This window comes from Haliotis rubra, unplaced genomic scaffold, assembly GCF_003918875.1.
Source record: "Haliotis rubra isolate DU_JTF1 unplaced genomic scaffold, ASM391887v1 Scf439, whole genome shotgun sequence".
Lineage (NCBI taxonomy): Eukaryota > Metazoa > Mollusca > Gastropoda > Lepetellida > Haliotidae > Haliotis > Haliotis rubra.
The window spans coordinates 598,845-621,062 of NW_025767123.1; the positions used below are offsets into that span (position 1 = coordinate 598,845).

The 22,218-nt window shown below is 40.0% G+C and overlaps 1 pseudogene; it reads left to right on the plus strand.

Annotated features, from left to right (window-relative positions):
• LOC124289285 overlaps positions 1–22,218 on the plus strand; it is a 110,392-nt pseudogene that overhangs the window by 53,694 nt on the left and 34,480 nt on the right.

Below are 22,218 nucleotides of genomic sequence, written 5' to 3' on the forward strand. Positions count from 1 at the left end.
AATCCAATTAAACATATTCCTAAAATTCTCAATAATTTTTGGTCGTACTATACTAGTAATCCACTTAAACATATTCCTAAAATTCTCAATAATTTCTGGTCGTACTATACTAGAAATCCAATTAAACATATTCCTAAAATTCTCAATAATTTCTGGTCATACTATACTACAAATCCAATTAAACATATTTCTAAAATTCTCAATAATGTCTGTTCGTACTATACTAGAAATCCAATTAAACATATTCCTAAAATTCTCAATAATTTCTGGTCGTACTATACTAGAAATCCAATTAAACATATTCCTAAAATTCTCAATAATTTCTGGTCGTACTATACTAGAAATCCAATTAAACATATTCCTAAAATTCTCAATAATTTCTGGTCGTACTTTACTAGAAATCCAATTAATCATATTCCTAAAATTCTCAATAATTTCTGGTCGTACTATACTAGAAATCCAATTAAGCATATTCCTAAAATTCTCAATAACTTCTGGTCGTACTATAATAGGCACATAAAGAAACTGTGCATACATGTATCCAACATGCATGCACGTGCCACGTTCCGTGACGTCAGTGGGTTCGTCCTTGAGACGTGCAATACGTTGTTGCACGTGCATTCCGGGAAAGAGAAACAGAGCAAAAAAATGCCACACAATACTGTCACTTTGGAAATCTCAACCCCTGCCCTTGCGATCGTTCAAAAAATTAAACGGCTATTGAAACGCATAGCATGCCAAGGCTCACGTCTGCACAACGTCATGAGGCCATTGGGATAGTCCGTGGGGGAATGTCTCAACGACAAGTGGCTGCACATTTCCACTGCCACCGGAACACCATTTCTGCACTGGTGAGACGCTACCAGAACACAAATGACGTCATCGATCGGCCACGTTCTGGACGTCCACGTGTAACAACGCCAAGACAGGACATATGGATAAGGGTGACCCATCTTCGCAACAGGTTCCAGACTGCAGTGATGACTGCCCAAACCATCCCAGGACTTCGCCGTATCCACCCCAACACAGTTCGACAACGTTTACGTCATCACGGGATCAGATCACGACGTCCCGCCATACGGCCTATCCTGACACAAGCTCGACAAGCTCGCCGAATGTGGTGCCGATATCATGTCCGCAGACCCTTGTTTTGGTGGAGAAATGTTGTTTTTACAGATGAGTCCAGGTTTAACATTTCCCATAGTGATGGACGTCAACGTGCCTATAGACGCTTGGGAGAACGTTATGCACAGGCCTGTGTCTTGGAGAGGAATCGCTTTGGTGGTGGTGGTTCCGTGATTATTTGGGGTGGCATAACAGCACGCCAAAGAACTCCTTTGGTGATTGTTCAGGGTATCTTAACTGGTGTGGGCTACAGGGATCAGATTCTTCGACCTGTGGCAATTCCTTTTCTGCAACGTCATGGCCCTGGGTTAACATTCCAACAGGACAATGCCCGCCCTTATACGGCAAGGGTTGCTATGGATTTCTTGCAACACCACAAAGTTGATTTACTGCCTTGGCCTGCAAATTCACCGGATCTCTCCCCGATAGAGCATGTTTGGGACGAGATGGTTCGACGTCTACGCCGTCTTCCTCATCCGCCACATAACGTCCTTGACCTTGCAACAGAACTTGAGAGAATCTGGCGTGACATCCCACAAGCCTTCCTTGCACGTTTGATAGGCTCTATGCGTCGTCGATGCACTGCTGTTCTCAATGCCGATGGTGGACATACCCGTTATTGAGCTTGTGACATGGTCGTTTGACCCCTGTCCCGCTTGTGGACTCGTGACGTCATTGTGATTGACTTTTCAGTTGAAATTCTCCCGACTTGTTATGGTCTCATGATCCCTCCATTAAAGTTTATATGTACCTTTGACATTGTTATCGTACTTATCAACTGGGATAATATTTTGACAATGCACAGTTTCTTTATGTGGCTAGTATATAAACACTGATGACAAATATACATGATGGGGACCTATATACACTATGATGACATATATCGACGATGGTGACTAAACATTGATGACAAATACACCATCGAGACATATATACACGATGGTTTATTTATAAACGGTGGTGACATCGGCACGTTAGTGACATAACAAATCATGGTGACATGCATAATTGTGACACAACAACGGTTGTTTATACAGCATGGTGTCACATAAAGTCTGGTAGTATATACATAATAATGACATATACACGATACACAATGGTGACATATATTCGAAAGACGCATTTGAAAGAAGGTTCTCAAGGAATGCATTGACAAATAAGCCTTCCAAACCTTGACGGAGTGGACTATATCAGTGATCGCGGCTAATGCATTACACCTAGATTTCCGGGGAGATGCTAATGCACGCTAAACACAGCAAATAATTTTCAGCAAAGGATGTCTATAATTTTCTTCCCGCAGGGAACAGAAGACGTCTAATTTGACTTCGCCATAGGGCGACGCAAGTCGCCTATATGGAACTATCCCTACCAGTTCTAAGCGCAACCATTTTACCTCCAACTATTTGTATGGAGCGGTGATTTCAGGTTAACCGATGGAAAATCTCTCATTATTTTAGCCCAGATTATAAAGCCTTGCCCTGGTCGTGAAGGGTGGTGATTATCTGTGCAAAGGCCCGTGGCCATTTCAGACACATAATCACTGAACTGGGGCTACATGTACTGGTTTGTTGCAGAGATTCGCGAAACGTAACGAGACACCCACAAGGTGCAATGCTTACAAAACGATTGTATAATGCCTATGTCATCGGCCAGGAGATCTTGTCTTGTCTGCTTTAGTTCCTCGGAAATATGGTAAAAAACAGGATTATAAATATGTCTTCTTACTGTCCCTGCCTCAGGTCAAGGCTGGGATTTGTTACGCAACATTACTTGTGCCTTACCAAAACATTCATATGACATTCCAACTGTCTGGCCTCGAGCAATGTTCTGTGAGATTATGTGAGAATATGAAACCGCCAGCCGCAGTTTATAAAGTAAATGAGTTTTCGATGGATTTGGCCTTGGGTTACAGTCAAGACCTTAGTAATGTTATCAAAAGGTTTTGAAGTAAACGTATTGAGGGTATGACCACATCTGTCGCATCCCTGACAAACAGATAATCTCACCCAAGTGTCTACTGATATCAATAATTATATCAACACTAGTTGATAAAGTTACAAATATCTTTACTTTTATCAACGAGTGTTAATATATTTGATATTTGAGATTCTATTTATCATCAAAAATCACTATTTATTCATTTTCAATGAAAAATGTATATCTCTGAACACGGTACATCCATTAGACTTGCAACGGTGTCAAGGCATAGTGACGTCATCAAGTTACGTCATAGCATTGCACAAAATCTACTGTCAAAACGACATCTCCTAGGAGATATCGTTTGATCTCACACAAGCAGTATCTCCAGTGGAACACAGTTTTTAATGATCAAGTGACATAGCATACAGTTCCAATGTTGAATTGTCTTGGTAGGGTTTTCTCTCAGGTGAAATTGCCTTGCCTTTGCAAGCATTTGTGACGGTGCAAACGAGGGGTCAGGGTACGTGTACCTTTTTGAGAACACTTTATATTATTTAATGATTATTGAGCTTATTGTGGTCAGTTTGCAAAACGAAGAAAACAATGAATTTTACATTCAAATCAATGCCAGGTGATTTGAACTTTTTCAAACTCGTGAAACACGATTAAGGACTGACGAAATGAAACTACTTTTAGAACTGTTGCCAACTTAATTATATATAATCATTTAGTTTCAACACGGTGATTGGTTTTACGCTCGCTGTAATATTTTAATCAGACACTTTTGAATAACCTCACTGAAAAATCAAATGAACGGAAGAATAAGTTCACTGCAGAATGAGCTCAAGAAAGTTTAAAAGATCAGCTAGGCTCTCGAGACCACTAAGGGTGAAAAAGGCAAAAGAATGTTTAAACAACCGCCCGCGTACATATACACATTTCAACACGTTGGTTATATTGGATCGATGTTGTTCAACCGGAGTACTGGAAGCATAACGCGTTATGTGATGATGGTGGTCATAAATACTGCCAATGTAATATATCCAACACTTTCATTAACACGCGGTGACTGTAAGACTATTGTACTCTCAGATTGAGCTCATCATGATGTTTCCGTGTATTCTTTTTATGCTGAACGGAAGAAGTTTGACAACTTGTAGATGAATTGAATTCTTGTGTATGTGGAATATGTCATATAAATGGTTCAAACACAGATGATGTATGGTTCTTAATAACATGATGATTGCACCAAAAGGAAATCATTCAGAATTGAAAAAATATCTTATACCGTTATGTTACACAAAGAAACAATCTTTTTGGCCGTCCAATCTGAACGTCAGGAACTGCCAGTCACAGAAAGCAATAACTCACGTTGCAATAGACAATAATATGTTACACTATCTTGCAAAAGAAACTCTTGTTAATACGGACATTGAATATCGGACAATTGTCCGGTTTAACAATTTGCATGGATCAACCATTTGCATGATTAACAAACCTTGTATAAAATATTAAGTAGTAATGAACTGGAAGTGGGTAATACAGGGAGTGGCATCGTGCAGACTAACGGGTACAGAATGAGGGGCATTGGGTAATTGGGTACGGATTGTCAGATACGGAGAACGGAATATGCAGTAATGGGTATTGAGTTACGCGGTACAGGCGGGCGCAGTGACGAAGAATGGACTGACGTGGTACAGACTAACGGCGTATGGAGTAGCTGGCACAGAATAACGGGACATAGACTAACGAGTCGGAAAAACGGGGTATAGACAAACGGGTACGGAATAACGGGGTATGGACTAACAGGTACGGAGTAACGGGGCTTGGACTGACGGGTACGGAGTAACGGGGTATGGACTAGCGGGTACGGAGTAACGGGGTATGGACTGACGGGTACGGAGTAACGGGGTATGGACTGACGGGTACGGAGTAACGGGGTATGAAACTGACGGGTACGGAGTAACGGAGTATGGACTAACGGGTACGGTGTAACGGGGCTTGGACTGACGGGTACGGTGTAACGGGGTATGGACTAACAGGTACGGAGTAACGGGGCTTGGACTGACGGGTACGGTGTAACGAGATATGGACTAACGGGTACGGAGTAACGGGGCTTGGACTCACGGGTACGGAGTAACGGGGTATGGACTAGCGGGTACGGAGTAACGGGGTATGGACTAACGGGTACGGAGTAACGGGGTATGCACTGACGGAGTAACGGGGTATGGACTAGCGGGTATGGAGTAACGGGGTATGGACTGACGGGTACAGGGTAACGGGGCATGGACTAACGGGTACAGAGTAACAGGGCATGGGCTAATGGGTACAGTATGATTGGGTACTGTTCTGAGTAACTTCCATGGATTAAGGGGTACGGACTAACAGAGTACGGACGAACCGGGTACGGAGTAACGACGTAAGGTGTAATGGCGTATGGAGTAACAACTACATGATAGGAAGCAATGAGGGGTACGCTCAACTGGGTACGGAATGAAGATGTAAGGACTATCGGCGTTTCACTGTATACGGTGTAGTCTCAACATGTACACCACAGTGATGTTTTGGACAACGCATCGCATGTATTAGATCAGTACAGCGAGACAGACAGCAACACCAGGCTGTCATTACAGTCCCCAGAGTCGTGGTCAAATATTCAGAGCATTCGCTTAACAAAATATATGTATTTAGTTTCTATTCCAGGGATTAAAGTGATGTTGATAATACAGGAACACAAATGTTACAAAATACAAAACTAATCACTCCGTGCATAAAACCACTGGACGTAAAAAGCAAATGACAAATTAGCGACATTTCGTGACAAACTTCAATGCGATTCCTTGCCGGAAACAACGCCGGTATGAACCTTAAACACCGTTGTCTCTTGAATACGAGACGATATTTGTCGGTAAATGCTCTAAACAGACCACCTAATTCACGTATTGAGACGCGTATGACCCGTTGACACGAGCACACGGGGATGATGGAGGTGGCCGTGTTTCCTTCAGCCAGAGAGGGTTCCAGACATCGACCGCTCGTCAGCACGCACACTGGGGCACGCACGAAGAATTAACGTGGTCTTTGTAGAAATGTAAGGTTTCCAACGCAAACACATATGGGACTTTCAGATGAAGGGAACCCGATATACTAGAGCAAAGTCCCTGTGAAGACCTAAGATGAAGAAGGAGGAAACACAAAATGGAGTAGATACCTCTGTATTAGCAGCTTCACAGTGTGAGGGGTTTGCAAAGAAACCAAGAAATGGTTTCGTTAACAGGTTTTGATTGACAAGCATCAGAATAAAAGTATATCCGTTTATCATAAGTTACCAGAATACCATGGCTTATATTATTTCTTATGGTCTTGCTTTTTGTTACATCCTATTCAAATAAATGTTTCATTACGCCAATGTTTCGACTAGACCAGGTGCATAATTGAAGGGGTATAGATTCAGGCTTTCAATGAGTGAGTGAATTTAGGTTTTCGCCGCTTGTAGCAGTATTCAAGCAAAATCAGGGCGGTGGAGACAGGAAATGGGCTTCACACATTGTACCCATGTGGGGAATCGAACCCGGGTCTTCGGTGGGACGAGCGAACGCTTTAACCACTAGGCTACCCTAGACACTAAAAACATCATTTCTTTCATGTTTTCTTAAGTCTTTTAAGCATAGTCCTTCTTGTAACGATATTCTCAGAAACGGATTCCGTTTGGTGTTTAGGGCAGTTATATGAATGGACAACTGATAATCAGTGATGACACCGGGTGTTCGCGATAAGGGTTCACAAAATGTACCTAAAAAAGTAACCTTTTTACTCCTGCCATGCTTTGGCAGCTTGAAAACAAACCAGACAATCAAGTGAACCAGAATATCCAGCTGTTCATTTTGACTTACGACAACAGAGTGGACTGACCCTTCTATACACGTTGCTAAAGAATAAACGATGTATATGAGAGCACATCATCATTTCGATCATGTTTGTAGGAAAATGATGAGGTTTAACATCCACAAAAAGGACCTCCTTTCCCTCCTCCCCGAGAGGATCAAAAGGCCTTCATCAGAACAAATAAGAACAATCACCTAAATGTTTTCATGACCCATCAGTTAATACATAATAAGCCTATTACTTTAAGCTATAGCAGATGGCGACTGACGAAAACTGCAACAAGAAAGATCCATCAACGAATTCTCACTGATTACTCTCAGGAAAGAATGAACCTCAGCTTCAGATCGGACATTTGTTATTAAGGAAGGATGTAGATAATCAACGCCACTAGTGTCAATCTCCCCCTATTACTGACATACCGTTTATCCAGCATACGTCGCAGTCAGACAAAATTCCTTACAAATTCGCTTCATGTGTGGCATTCAGCTAATAACCCACCGTAGTTTTAAATGTAAAGGAATTCAAGACATGAAAAAATGGGTCTATTAAATAAGGACGTTAATATTCTACCAAATTAAGTTCAAATGGTGAGTGCAAAAAGAGACCCAAAATGAAGGCCTGTCTGTAATCACAGGCCGGGGATCGTAATCATCATTTCCCTAAATAAGATCACAAAATAGGTTGGAAACCCCACAAAGTTAACCAGATTAAATCCAATTTGGGTTTTTACTCAATTCTGTTTAAATGAACCAAGAAATGTGTCCAGCCTTCAATGAGGCTCTTGTTTGCGTTATGTGCTGTGTTTCAATAATACAGATCATCATTTGCTTTATTCCAATGTTATCATCCTTTAAAATTCTGTTTTGCTTTTGTTTTCCAACCGTGATTCACAAATTAATGAATACCTAAATCAATCAAATCTAACATGAGGAACTGGTTTTTCATTCATTCAATATGAATCTTGTTAAAGACTCCTCTGGTTCGTTGAGGGTTGTTTTAGCGATGTCATGTCCAACATACACATAATCTCTTTCCCTAATTTGTTTTTATGTTCGTCTTAAGATGATTTAACCATAAGTCCCTTATAAGCCCTTGAGTCAGGCTAAGATCTCCTACATAAGTGGTTTTGACACCTTAAAGGGTGTGCTGGACAACCATGAGTTCTGAAGACCTACTATCGTGTTCCGCTTCTCTGTGAGGTTCAGGTTATAAAGGATTTTGAAATCCTCGGGGATTGTCCTACTAAAGATGGTCTAAATAAGATAACTGTGTATGAGCCAGTGAATTGTGCTGTCAGTGTTTAAGTGATATAGTGATAAGTACTAAACGGATATCATAGTACGAGTTTATGTGTGTACATTGTCCAATGTGCCTCTGCCAGAAACAGATAACTTCATTGCTCTTAAAACCCCGATTGAACAACACAGATCTTAGACATGTACAAATTTGAAATAAAAACAAATCAAAATGACAGATGCCAAGTAGGTGTTTTAAAAAAATTCTTTGAGGGTTTTGAATATGGTTGCTAATATTTATGTATTCACAGATTTCTTGATATTACTGCACGACATCAATCGCTGTACAGAACGTGTGACCATGCATAATACGTCTCATACACGGGTATTTGGAGTCGAACAATAATAGAATGTCAGTACCCGCATTCACTTTGATCCCACGATGGCTGAATTAGCATCTGCCCCTTGTCTTTGTTTATTGCTGTTTAACGCCGTAACCAGCGACACTGCATCCAGATAACAAAGGCTTGTAATTAATAGAATCTGCATTAGACAATCTAGTAATACAAGATCAACGACGAACGGCGAAGTAATATGACAGGCTATCAACTACTAACTATTCAGTACAGACAAGAGCATTTATTGTTTTTGGTCACAACAAGCACTGTTTGGCTTTTTTCATGGCTCATTTTGGGGGGACATCCAGTGAGATATTGTTTAAAGTACATATTGAAAACAATTTACTCTAGTCATTTGTAACATAGATGTGTTTAAACTGTATCTATGGTACCTTCATAGAATCATAAACGGTCGGCTCCTTGTGAACTCCTTGTCGAAGACAAGACGGTATTAGTGCTTGTCTCATGTTTCAACACTTCAAGCAAAGTATTCAGACCAGAAACAGTGCATCAACGTCTTAGGAAATGCAACTCACGTGATCATTCCCGCTTTCCCTGAAGCACTTTGTTCTGTCTTCCTAGCCACTCTAGTTGAACAAACAATGAAGGGCATAAAATCACCAGTTCCAGTACTGAAGCATGGTGTTTGGATATTTCTACCATTGATTACTTGATGAGCTAGACATGTTAGAGAGTCATATTACACATTACCGCCACAGCCAGACTTGTTTACCATCCACTCTTACTGACTGCTTCCTGATGGAGGAATTACAGTGTTTGAGCCGTATAATTCTCCTCTCAGAGCCTCAAATCCTGTGGTACCGCCAAGATAGAAGAACTCGGGTTTCCTTTTCTTATGTACACCCGAGTAATCCTTGTACTTATACAGTAACGGCGTTGATAACGTTCTTCTTATCAACATCACGAACATTCATCTCGGGAATGAAGACAGTTACTTTGGAACATTGTTCAGTGGAGCAGCAGAATGTTACAGCATATGAAATAATATAATATAGAACGGAGACTTCGTTAGGAATATCAAATAATGCTCCATTATCCCAAGGGAAAAGTGTTTCCAATTAGCAGATTCTGAACTTATAACCAGAGTTTGGTAAATTTCGTTTAAACTGTTACAATGTTATAGCAATTCGTTTTCTCGAATGTGCAATCAGTGGAATCCTTCATAAGTCGGAACCCCGTTAGTCAAGACACTCCGGCTTCTTGGTCATCTTGCTGGAACGTCCTGAGATTTGCTGGCTACAACGTTAGGAAAGAAATGACACTTTTCATGCAAAGTCTATCAGTGGACAAGAAATGCAAGCGGTAAATCCTGGTGTCATATTAATTATTTTCTTTCATATAATGTTCTTAACTATTTACCTTTTGAGATCCGATGGAGTGTGTTTCGTTATATAATCGAAGCCATTTGTTGGGTTAATGTTACAAATCTACATGTACAAGATCACAATGCCCCATACATATGATTCCTTAATGCGGATTAGTTACGGTGCTGTCTGGAATAGCAGGGTTTCATTTTACATTTGTAGCTCAATATGTATAAACGTTAATTTCATAAAACATGCTTGGTATACCTCGACATGGCAAATAATGACAGAATCGAGGGAGGAACTGTTGTTTCTCTACGGTAATATCATCTACATGTGCATTTGGTATGGAATGCACGGAAGTATTGTTTCGAATTGACTATGCTAGAGAGAGTTACAATATTAAAACGCCACCGATTTATAATACTATTGTCTTTATCGATGCTGATTTATGCAATCGATGACGTCATTTTCGACGGTGATTTCATAAGCACTTTGTATGCTTTATGTACGTGTACGATGACGTCACATTTTATGCATCGATGACGTCATATTCATTAGTGATGTTAGGGTTTGTTTTATCTGAATAAAACACAAAACAAAGAACATGAAGTAAAGAGTGATGCTCTGTAGCAACAAAACCTCCGTAGCAGCAGCAGCGTTGTCTTGCATGAGAGAAGTAGTCCTCTGCTCACTGGAGTCCATGAGTCATCTGATTAGATGCTGATGATTAGCGTGATGGAGGATTAGACACACGTTTCTGTCTGTCTGGACGTTGGCGGTCAGAGGCAACAACTCGCAATAATCTCTGGCGCAGATTCATCATGTCTGTTTAAACACACTGGACTTGTTTGTTGGGGCCAAAGGGAGGTCGAGATGGATTGGGCCTTATCAACATGCACTAGGGACAGTTGAACTGTAGCACTGCATGTAGCGCTATGACACAGCGTTGAGGATCATAGAACCTCAGCCGCACATAAATTCGCTTATATTCAAGACGATGATTTTCACCTGTATTCTCTGTGACTCTTAACAGTATACTACTACTACTATAGACTAACAAGTCTCTGAAATGAACATATTTTACTGAAAAAAACGTTCATAGTAAAAACATATATATGTAATGAAAAGGAGCCCTGAGACTTTCTTCATTTTCAGAAGCTGAGGAAATCTAGACTTACCATATTTTCTAGACTTGCATGGGCTTTCTTGGATATATTTGCTTCAGGGTCTGAAAGAGAGACATCTAGTACTACTACTACTACTACTACTACTACTACTGCTGCTGCTGCTGCTGCTGCTGCTGCTGTCTCTGGGCCGATGGAGTAGCCTAGTGGTTAAAGCGTTCGCTTGTCACGCCAAAGACACGGGTTCGATTCCCAACATGGGTACTATGCGTGAAGCCCATTTTTAGTGTCTCCACTCTGATATTGCTGGAATATTGCTAAAAGCGGCGTAAAACCAAACTCACTCATTCACTCACTACTATGTATATTACTACTGCTGCTACTACTACTAGAAGTAGCAACGTGAACGTTATCGTATGGCCAGACTCGCGTGCTTTGTTGATACATGTCACCTTATCCATGATGCGTAGATCGACGCTCATACTGTTGATCACTGGATTGTCTGGTCCAGACTCGATTATTTACAAACCGCCGCTATATAGCTTGAATATTGTTGAGTGCAGCATTAAACAACAAACAAACAACGACTAATAATAATAATGTCACAAGGTGTTTGTAAAAATGTTAGCGCATCCCGTCACTGGCAGCATAAGTCTGTAGTTCACCTGCAGAAACATTGGAACATATGACACAAATACAAAATACGGAATGGCAGTTGACATCATTTTGGTCATATTTGGAACCTTCTTCTACACAATGTACCGTACAGCAGTTTGAAAGACCTTGAATGTAATCAAGAACACGAAACATGGACGCCCTGTGAGGCTTTCCGCCAGGCTGGGTCTGTTTCGGGACACCAAAAGAACGATGGCTGCTGTACAATTGACGTCTCATGGGTAGTTTTATGCATAGACCAACATATGAAACAGTTACTAATGAGGCGGTTACGCTGGACCCTTTCTGGTGCAAGTGGGTAGATAATTGATCATTATTGAAATTGGTGTCAATTGGATGCCTTCTATTTGCCTCAATGTCCTCTCCACACATACCAAGAAGTCCCGCAATTCATGTTTCGTCAGCAAATATCAGATAATATCATATTTTGCTTTCATATTTATATCGTCCTGAACCTTTAAGGATAAAAATTTAACATCTATTGTCTTCTCGTTTTGAGACAAAGTTAAGCAAAAATGGTTATTCCTTCTGTTCTTCCTTTGGGTAGGGGTGCATCGAGCTGAAAAATCAGTAGGTCATTTTCCTGTCGATGTAACACGCGAAATAAAGCTTTACACTGATTTTTTGTAATGTTCTTGTTATATCACCATGGAGGCCATCGCATTTCATCTTCACGCATTATACCCATATAAGGCTAAATTTTACAGATCCATTCTGCGCATGCGGTGATATTTCATTGAGAAGTTCACGTTATTATTTCATATATGATATAAAACAACTATTTAGCCTTTTATGGCCACTGGAATCGGTTCTATTTCATAATAAAAACTGGTTATTTTCTTTCGCTGATATTTTAGGTTTCATTGATCTGTGAGTACAATTGTGAATTTAGGAGTTCCTACAAGTTCCTACACCCTTCTCCTATAGCACCCCTTTCCAAGATTATTTGCAATAAGAAATAACATCACAAGCAACTATTAGAAACAAACACAGAGGAAGATTGCTAGTTAAAGGGAAAATTTATAATATATAAGGTACAGTGTAAGAAAACTTTTTGGTTTGCTTATATATAGATTTGCATCAAATAGTGTCATGTTTATGATTAGTCAGATCTGCAATACCATATAAAAATAACCGATAATGTAATCACAGAATTACAGTCACAGACATCTTGAATGGCTTTAACGTGATTTTCCCATGCTGTTTGTATATTTTAATGACTTCTCAATGAGTGAGTGATTATGGTTTTAAGCCGCTTTTAGCAATATTCCAGCAATATCACGGCGGGGGACACCAGAAATGGGCTTCACACATTGTAAATGAAATATGTTTAAACTAAACCCCGGTGGGAAAAGGATCCCGACCTTCGCAGTGACATTCGAACGCAGGGTAATTGCTTGCATCGTCGATATATATATCAGCGTAGCAACTGACTACGTTTCAAAGGTCACCATGTCATTTAATCTGCATCTTACTTAAAGATTGGGGAAGTTGCGAGACACCCGTCTACTCAATTCAGGGCTGAATTTTCTTTTTTTAATTACTTCCTGCTTTGTACATATTATCAGATCACATTCGGTTTCCTCAGAATTTCAAACACAATGTGTGAAGACATTAGTTCAAAGGAACCAGGAAATGGAATGGTGACTTGAAGACTTCCTGCTGTTGTTGTGAAGAGCTTCTTGATGAAGGCGGAGACATAGTACCACCTGTCTATAAGTTAATAAATAGTATATCTAGTGCGTGTAGGTTACGCATCGTTATTGACATTCTCTTCAGTACTTTAAAGAAACCTTCGAAGACAAAACTCAGATTAAAAATTAGAAACACAAAAGTTCCGTGTGTATACCTAAGCCATATATTTCACCAACAATCATTAAAACAAAACCCATTTTGCAAAATAGTTTATTTTATTAATTTCCAAGCTAAATTTTATTTTTTTTATTGCGAGTTTCGTAAACTACCAGTTTCAATGTGACCATCTACCAGCAATGTAGTGTATGTTTGTTATATCAGAAACTTATAATGGATCATTACTTTCGGGAACACGTGAGCTCATCGCTGATGTTCACGTTATTATTTCATATATGATACAAAACAACTATTTAGCCTTTTATGGCCACTGGAATCGGTTCTATTGCATAATCAAAACTGGTTACTCTCTTTCGCTGACATTTTAGGTTTCATTGATCTATGGGTACAATTGTGAATTTAGGAGTTAGACAATTTGGGAAAACGAAAAGAATTATCGTCTATGCATTTTTTCTCCACTTTGACTGAACATGAGATAATGTGAGAGGTATGGACGTTAATGCCAGACGTCAAACATATCATGAAGAAAGTTTTGGAATTAACTGTATATGGTGTAGTTCTACATGTAAAGGGGAGCGAGCCAAGAAACATTGTTTTATATGAAATTATAAGTACCGCACCAAACTGCTTACATGGCATCCGGACCAAACACATGCAAATGCAAGGTAACTATGCATCTGTGAAAAGTATGAAAACATGCGGTAAGGTCAAAATGCCGAACTGAAACATGATTGTTTGAACTGATATGTCAACTGGAAGTACAATTATTGAACATTCCTAGACATTACATCCGGTAACCGTTTTCTTTTTATATTAAAAGCAGGTATCCTTTTTATTGTGAAATATATCACAATGATCTCCATCGACGAAATATCCAGGAGGTATTCAGAGAATGACAATGTCTGGCGACCCTGTGTTAATGTACTATGTCAAGAGCAGACAACTGTGTTAATGTACTGTGTCAAGAGCAGACAACTGTGTTGAATGTGTATAACTACATGTATTGTTGCATATGTTTCAGTGGCCATGTCCCTAGCGGACGACAATGAGTACCGGCTAGTGAGGGACTTGTTACAAGGATACGACAAACGCATACGACCTTCAATCAACTCGAGTGAGAGGCTCAACGTCACGTTCGGGGTGGCACTGGCACAGATTATAGATGTGGTGAGTAGGATTACGTTTAAAGCGACACTTCGCATTTACAAGGAACGAGGACCCATCTGACCAATTGACCCGTGGTAGGAGATGATATATGATTTTAATACAGTTTAATACATGTATTATACACAATACTAGATTGAAGACAAACATTAAGTCTGTAAATTAAACAACATCAAGACATATACTCAAGTATGTACGTGCCGCGAGCCTTAGCAATCCCCTCTCTAGTGAACAGGGTGTCAGTCTCCAGGACAACAACGTCCCTGGTTAGAGACGCAACGTCATCGTTGTAGGCCGCCGACAATGTTTGCTGAACTTGGCCAGGAGCAGCAAAGGGAAAGGGGTAGAGTTCCCCAAATCACCATTTGGAGACTCCTGTCGTGCATGCCTCGTCGAGTGAATGAATATTGGACGTGATGGTATTACACTCATCTGATCCCAAAACATCAGCTTCACATTTTCCGTCTTAACCCTATTTTCGACGGTCACATATACTTTATTACCGGTTTTAATGTGTTCCCAGTCCGTTCATTAGTATCATGCAAGTGTTCCTAGAAACTAATATCTAGCATAGGGGTTAACGCGTTTACCCCTCCCGCTGAAGGACCGGGTTCGATTTTATATTGGTACACCGTGAAGCCCATTTCTGGTGTCACACGCCGTGATAATGTTGGAAATTGGAATACTTCAAAACGCGGCCTAAAATCATGCTCACTCGATCACACAGTCAGCCCGCAATATGAATCCACGATTCCACGGCTTGCGACGATCTCTGCAAGGTCTCGTACAATGTCAATTGTCGTCAACAAGTAGCACAAGGGTCCACGTACCTGTACAAGATGCCTTAACTGTCACGATAACCCGAAGTTATTACGTCGACCGTGCACCTTATTGTAACAAAACCATGGGATGGGGAAAAGTCAAGATGCCGAGGATCACAAGATGAACAAGGTAGACAGACTCTCTTCAAACGCTGCCAGAACGTTTATTGGGTTTTCATCAAGTTCCAAAAAGTATCGCCAACAATAATTACCCCTCAGTCTTGTTGATGAAGCAGAGGCCTTAATGAGACGTCCCTAAATTGATTTAGTGACTTCTCAAGGACTGAGGGAGGACGTGGTGCTACAGCAGCACTCTTCGTGTCCATCAGCCCTGAGTTTTAATCATCCAAGATAGCAAGATTTACTCAATGTAACCACATCGTGGGCAGGAAACGAGAACTCCCGATCTGAAATTGCTTGCCACATCAAAGTTAGTCGCATGTCTAAAATCAATCGGTCGACATTTGAATGGGAGTGACCCTTTCTGCGAACCCAACTGGTGTGATGTGACAGAGCTTCCACGGTCAGTACGGGACCAAGAGTCTCCTGATTGAAGCTTCTTTGAAAACAGGATGAAAGATATTCTCTATCCGACAAATTATACGCCCCTGTTCTTATGACAGTGTTTTTTTGGCACTTTGTATAAATTACGTGCTGCCGTGTCAAGTTGAGATGTTGTTAAATGATATCGTGTGAAATGCATCTTGAGTGGTTCAGGAACAGCTGACATTTTTTGTGTTTTCCCTTTATTTTGACATGTTTTCAAAACTCAAAAACAGTAAAAGGTATGTGAGATGTCCATACAGTATGTATATAAATCAGAACACATGACAGCTTTGCTGTAATATAACATTTGTTGTCATGATGACGTAAACCGCTCTGCTGCCTAAACATATACATAAGGTTTGGCACTAAGTATACTTAACCAATAGGCTGGCCAAAATGATTTCCTTATCGGAGAGAAGGGCTGACTATAATGATCAATAATCGGAAATATCGTCGATAGGAAAGATTATTAATGATTATCGATATGAAAATTGTGTTATCGATAAGATCGTATAACAACTTTTGCGATAGAGAAAGTTTTCAATTTTCTCACACAATGCACACATTATTCATGGTCTGCTTTTGAATAATGTCCAGAACACTGTTTCGTTAATAATCCATGCAAAAACATGTCACCGCTCACAAGTGATGTGAAATATATTCATTTCTTTCAGGCATTTCTGGTATTTTTGCTCATAGTTACGAGTCCGATATTTATCGATAATGAATCGATATTTAGTTAACGATAGCCAGCCCTATCGGAGACTGTATTAAAATTTGGCACATCATAATGCGTGGTTCCTACGGTGCTTTACAGTGGATATTGAAGTAAATAAATATAACCGACAATACCATTTCCACATCCAAAGAAACCTCACCTAAAAGAGTCGATTGTAAAATTCCTACTTTATGATACATGGTTACAACTTGTGATTTCTGGTGAATTACTATCAAAAAACGGCGTAATAAATGATAACAGGTGTTCGCGAAACAAAAATATCTTGCCCCATCGGTTACTATCACTTGGAAATGCCTTCCGGTGTCACCTGCATTTAGAAAAGCTTTACTGAATGGTGCATTGTCGTGATCGAACAACTTGTAAACTCGGGTCATATGACACTCTTTGAAATCTTGAAATCTTGAGAGCATGTTCAAGTTTACCTCAGACGTTGTCCTGCTTTTCATACTCCAAGTGGTCCTCCTATGACCCCGCTATTAAGAAGTGTACTTCTTTCAGAGTATCAATTAGCAAGTACAAACTACTTGATATTATCACAAGCTTCTTGGATCAACTTGAATAAACATAAAATATTAATATATATTTCTATGAAGTTTTTACACACGAATCATTTTTAAGGTAAACCCATCTGCCTTAAAGCATCCTTCATGATGGATGTGCCATAAAAGTGAAACGTATTGCTCCGTAGGACATATGTTTGATTTAATTATGAGAAGAACCTAATTCCCAGATGAATTACGATAATGATATGGCTGGCACTACGGTGGTCGTGCCCATGGTTTCATTAAAAATATCATTTTATGGATTAACCCTAATATACTCTCTGTAAAGCGTGATTTACTACACTGATGAAGCGCTCAGCTGTTGATATTTCTCGATAATGTGGACACCTTTTAATGAGAACGAACGTAAACGAATGGAAACTTTAACATTTATAAAGAAGAAATATATGAAATACCAGAAAATCGAAAATATTAACATTTCTTTAAATGTATAAAACCTTAATGGGTTTCCGTACCGGTGTATTAAGATCCTATAAGCAGAAAAGTATTGTTTAATTATGGACATCAGAGGAGTATCTCACTCTTGCAACCTATCCTGAGAGCTGTTTACAGACCTGGGTGGATGTATATGGTAGGATAATAGACGAGGTGCAGATTCTCTTCATCTTCCATCTTCATCTTTCAATTAGTTTATGATAATAACCAGTGTCTTAAGAGTGCAGGGTGGTGAGGTAGTTTAAAGCGTTCGCTCGTCACACTGAATACCTGGGTTCGAGTCACCTCATGGGTGCAATTGTGAAGCCCATTTCTGGTCTCCTCCGCTTTGATATTGCTGGAAAATTGCTAAAAGAGGCGTAAAACTAAACTGAATTCCCTCAGTAGTACATTTGGCTAGCTTCAGTGGTATATAGGTTAGTGACGTCATTTATGCGTTACGTCATGTTAACCAGTGACATTGCAATGGTCTGCAAAGCAATATGATGCAATACCAGTACGTAACGATATCTCCAGAGGTAATGCTTGATATCATAACAGCGATATCTCCTGCGGAGGCAAATTTTGGGTGATAAATGCGTGTCCGCCCTGTTTGTTTGATGGTGATAATAGGCATGGTAGCCTCAAGCAACACTTAAACTAATTAAAAAATTGACGATAATATTAAAATATCAATTCGTATATATTTGTATGTCATGTGATTAAAACTTGAAACTAATTACCAAAGCAGTTCATAAAATCCAAACTTATACATTAACACAGAAATATCATTTGGAGTAGAATGTGTATTATCGCACTCCGTAATCCCATCAGTCCACTGTGACCATATTTCTATGATCAACTATTCATTTTAAACTATAACTATTCATATTAAACTTTAGTCACACACAATGACATTTATCTACAGAAGTGTATTTTCAAGCCATTGTATCCGTGTTCATCCTTTGCCAAAGAGGCACGTGCGGTGTTTTGGTGTTGGGAACAGGGTCGCGCGTCCAATACTACTCCTGCTCTTATTAGTGCAAGAAATCAGCGCTGTGGGATTAAATTTGTGAGAGAAGATTAACAGGTTAACAGGGCTGTGAGCGTATGTCCTGGGGACACATTGGACTGGGATTGAAAGCCGCGTGTGTTTTTGCAGTAGTGCTGGTAATATTACTCGTAGTTGTAGTAGTAGTAGTAGTAGTAGTAGTAGTAGTAGTAGTTTTAGACGTGGTGGTAGAAGTAGTAGTAATAGTAGTAATAGTAGCAGTAGTATGGTTATAGAAGCGGCGGTAGCAGTAGTTGTAGTAGTAGTAAAGTAGTAGTAGTAGTAGTTGTTGCAGTAGTTGTAGTTGTAGCAGTAGTAATAGTAGTAGCCGTAGAAGTGGTTGTAGTAATAGTAGTGGTAGTTTTAGTAGTTGGAGTAGTGGTAGTAGTAGTAGTAGTAGAAGTAGCAGTAGTAGTAGTGGTTGTTATTGGAGGAGGAGGAGTAGTAACCGTAGTAGTAGTTGTAGTAGTAGTTTAAGCAGTGTGGGAAAAGTAGTAGTTGTAGTAATAGCCGTAGTAGTAGTTTTAGTTATAAATGTAGTAGTACTAGTTGTAGTTGCAGTAGTAGTAGTGAGTGAGTTTAGTTTTACTCCGCACTCAGCAATATTCCAGCTATATGGCGGCGGTCTGTAAATAATGGAGTCTGGACCAGACAATCCAGTGATCAACATGCAGTAGTAGTAACACTAGTACAGATGTACTAGTAAAGAAACAATATCAATTGCAAATCAAACAGCCTGTAAAACACACATTAAAAGCTTGTCCTGTCGGGTATTTCTTTTTTGTTAAACAGGGATACATTTAAAAACGATGCCACTTGCTATGGAGAAACTACACGTAAACTGGAGCAGAACTGCCAGAAACTCAAGTACAATTATGTTGCAGAGACTATGCAGGGCTACAACAATAGTCATTAACGGCGGCGATAGTTATTAGTTTTGATTCCGGTTATGAAATGTTTCGGAAAACATTACACCTGCCCCTGTTTCCGTGCAGCACTGGATTGTCTGGTCCATTACTTGATTGTCTGGTCTGTCGTGTTGTTGTAGAGCTTTGTACAACAAACGCATCCTTTTATATGACACTTGACTTCAGGAGGATACATTTAAGGCAGGACATGCGAGAAACTGATGTCATCTCTGATTATAACATATCCATTCGTGTAAATTTTCGCGCCTGTTTTGTCCCGTGAAGATCCGGGTTAGAATTGGTCTTCAGCAACCCATGCTTGTCGTAAGAGGCGACTAACGGGATCGGGTGGTCAGGCTCGCTGACTTGGTTGACACATGTCATCGGTTCCCAATTGCGTAGATCGATGTTCATGATGTTGATAACTTGATTGTCTGGTCAGACTCAATTATTTACAGACCGCAGCCATACAGCTGGAATATTGCGGAGTGAGGGCTTTAAACAACAAAGAAGCAAAACAAGCACACCACCTGATGGAAACTATTTTGAAAACAATTGAGACTGGACAAGTTATTTTCTTGTACTGACGTTCTTATATGACTATATTAAGATGCATCACATTGGCTGAACGAGCCCCAAAATGGCGCCTGCTAATGTGTATATCTGTGTATATTGAAGGAAGGCGGTTAGAAGACATGTGATTTCAGTCTTCTTTGTGACCATTCATAGACATTGAAATTAAAGTTCGACGACCTCGTTGCTATGCTAAGCGGCAACAACACATTTTACACCTAATGGGTCGAAAAAATTCACACACATGCGTGAATCTCTCAAACTGCCTCTCAAATTCACAAGTTTAATCCCAAGAAACCTCCTAAGAAGCCAACAGCCGTTCCCCACACAATCGACCCCCGCCAAACCTTGCACGCCACCGACCAGCGTACAGTACAAACGTATAAAATGCCAAACCACCAATTCTAACAGTACCAAAGTGTAAAACCTGTTAACCAGGCTGATTTTAGATGATGTAAGTTTGGGTTTATGGCTTTGTATTTAGCCTGTTACATGCCCTTGGAACATAAAATAGCTGTAAATATTTGGTAAGAGTTTCGTCGGATTGGAGTGACCCTACTTGGATTACAAAGCGCTTTAAGGGCTGCTCGTTCTGCTACTAAACCGTGATGGAGACGGGGACACGCAAATTACTCTAAAAGAAGATGTGGTGTCAGATTTGTTGGTAATGTATTGCCTTGTAACGCTATTTCGGATAATTGTTAAATGATTATTACGCAGGAGATGGCGTTCAACTGTTATGTATTTTTATACATTTCTTCTGTTATTTTCCAGTGTAACTTTGTGTAGTGTAACTGACTGACTGACTGAGTTTGGTTTTACGCCCCTTTTAGCAATATTCCAGCTACATCACGGCGGGGGAACACCAGAAATGGGCTTCACACATTGTACCCATGTGGGGATTCGAACCCGGGTCTTCGGCGTGACGAGCCAACGCTTTAACCACTAGGCAACTCCACCGCCCCGTGTAGTGTAACTAATAACACACATATGTAAACTTGGTTTCGTCGTTATAAATCTGAAACTGCCGATGCGGCGTTAAATTATGACTCACTCAAAAGAGGCATTCTATCAGTTTCTACATATCTGTTGATTGTCAGAAATCTGTTTTCGTTCAAATTACAAGAAACCTCAAACAAATGATTAACCGCCTAACCTCCCGTTTCAATCAGGAGCATGATATTGTGATTTGAAACTTACCGAAGAAGAAGCACATTATGGTAACAACGAACTAACCAATCAGAAAGGTCCAGGTTAGAATTTGTCTTCAGCAATCCATGTTTGGTGTAAGAGGCGAGTAACGAGATCGGGTGGTCAGGCTCGCTGACTTGGTTGACACAGGCCATTGTATCCCAGTTGCGTAGATGGATGCTTATGATGTCAGTCACTGGATTGTCTGGTCCAAAGTCGATTATTTTCAGACCAACGTCATATAGCTGGAATACTGCTGATGTGGTGTTAAACAACAAACTAACAAACCAATCAGAAACATGATATTGGGATTTGAAACCTACGAATTACTAGTCAGGGACATGGTGTTCAGATTTGAAACACCTCACAGATTAAGAGCCATATATATACTAACATTGTCAGCTAGAGGTTGTGGGCGACATTGTTCATTGACGTCCATCATACGGAAGGTTGGAATTGTCCCGGGATTTGGAATCCCTAATAACCTTTTCTGACCAAAGAAGACCAACGTAAGTGCATAAGAGGGTTAGCAGAAATGCAATCAAGCGAGTGATGGACTGTGACATATTGTAAGGATGTTGATACAAATCTTGTAACCGTCAGATAGGGTATATAAAGGGGAATTGAATAGAACTAGTTAAGAAACCATTAACCCAGATTTGTCAACCCTACCCTAGTTATATTTTCTGGTTTGTCATTCCAAATAGTATACGTTATTCAATACTTTTATCATTTGTATTTCCCGT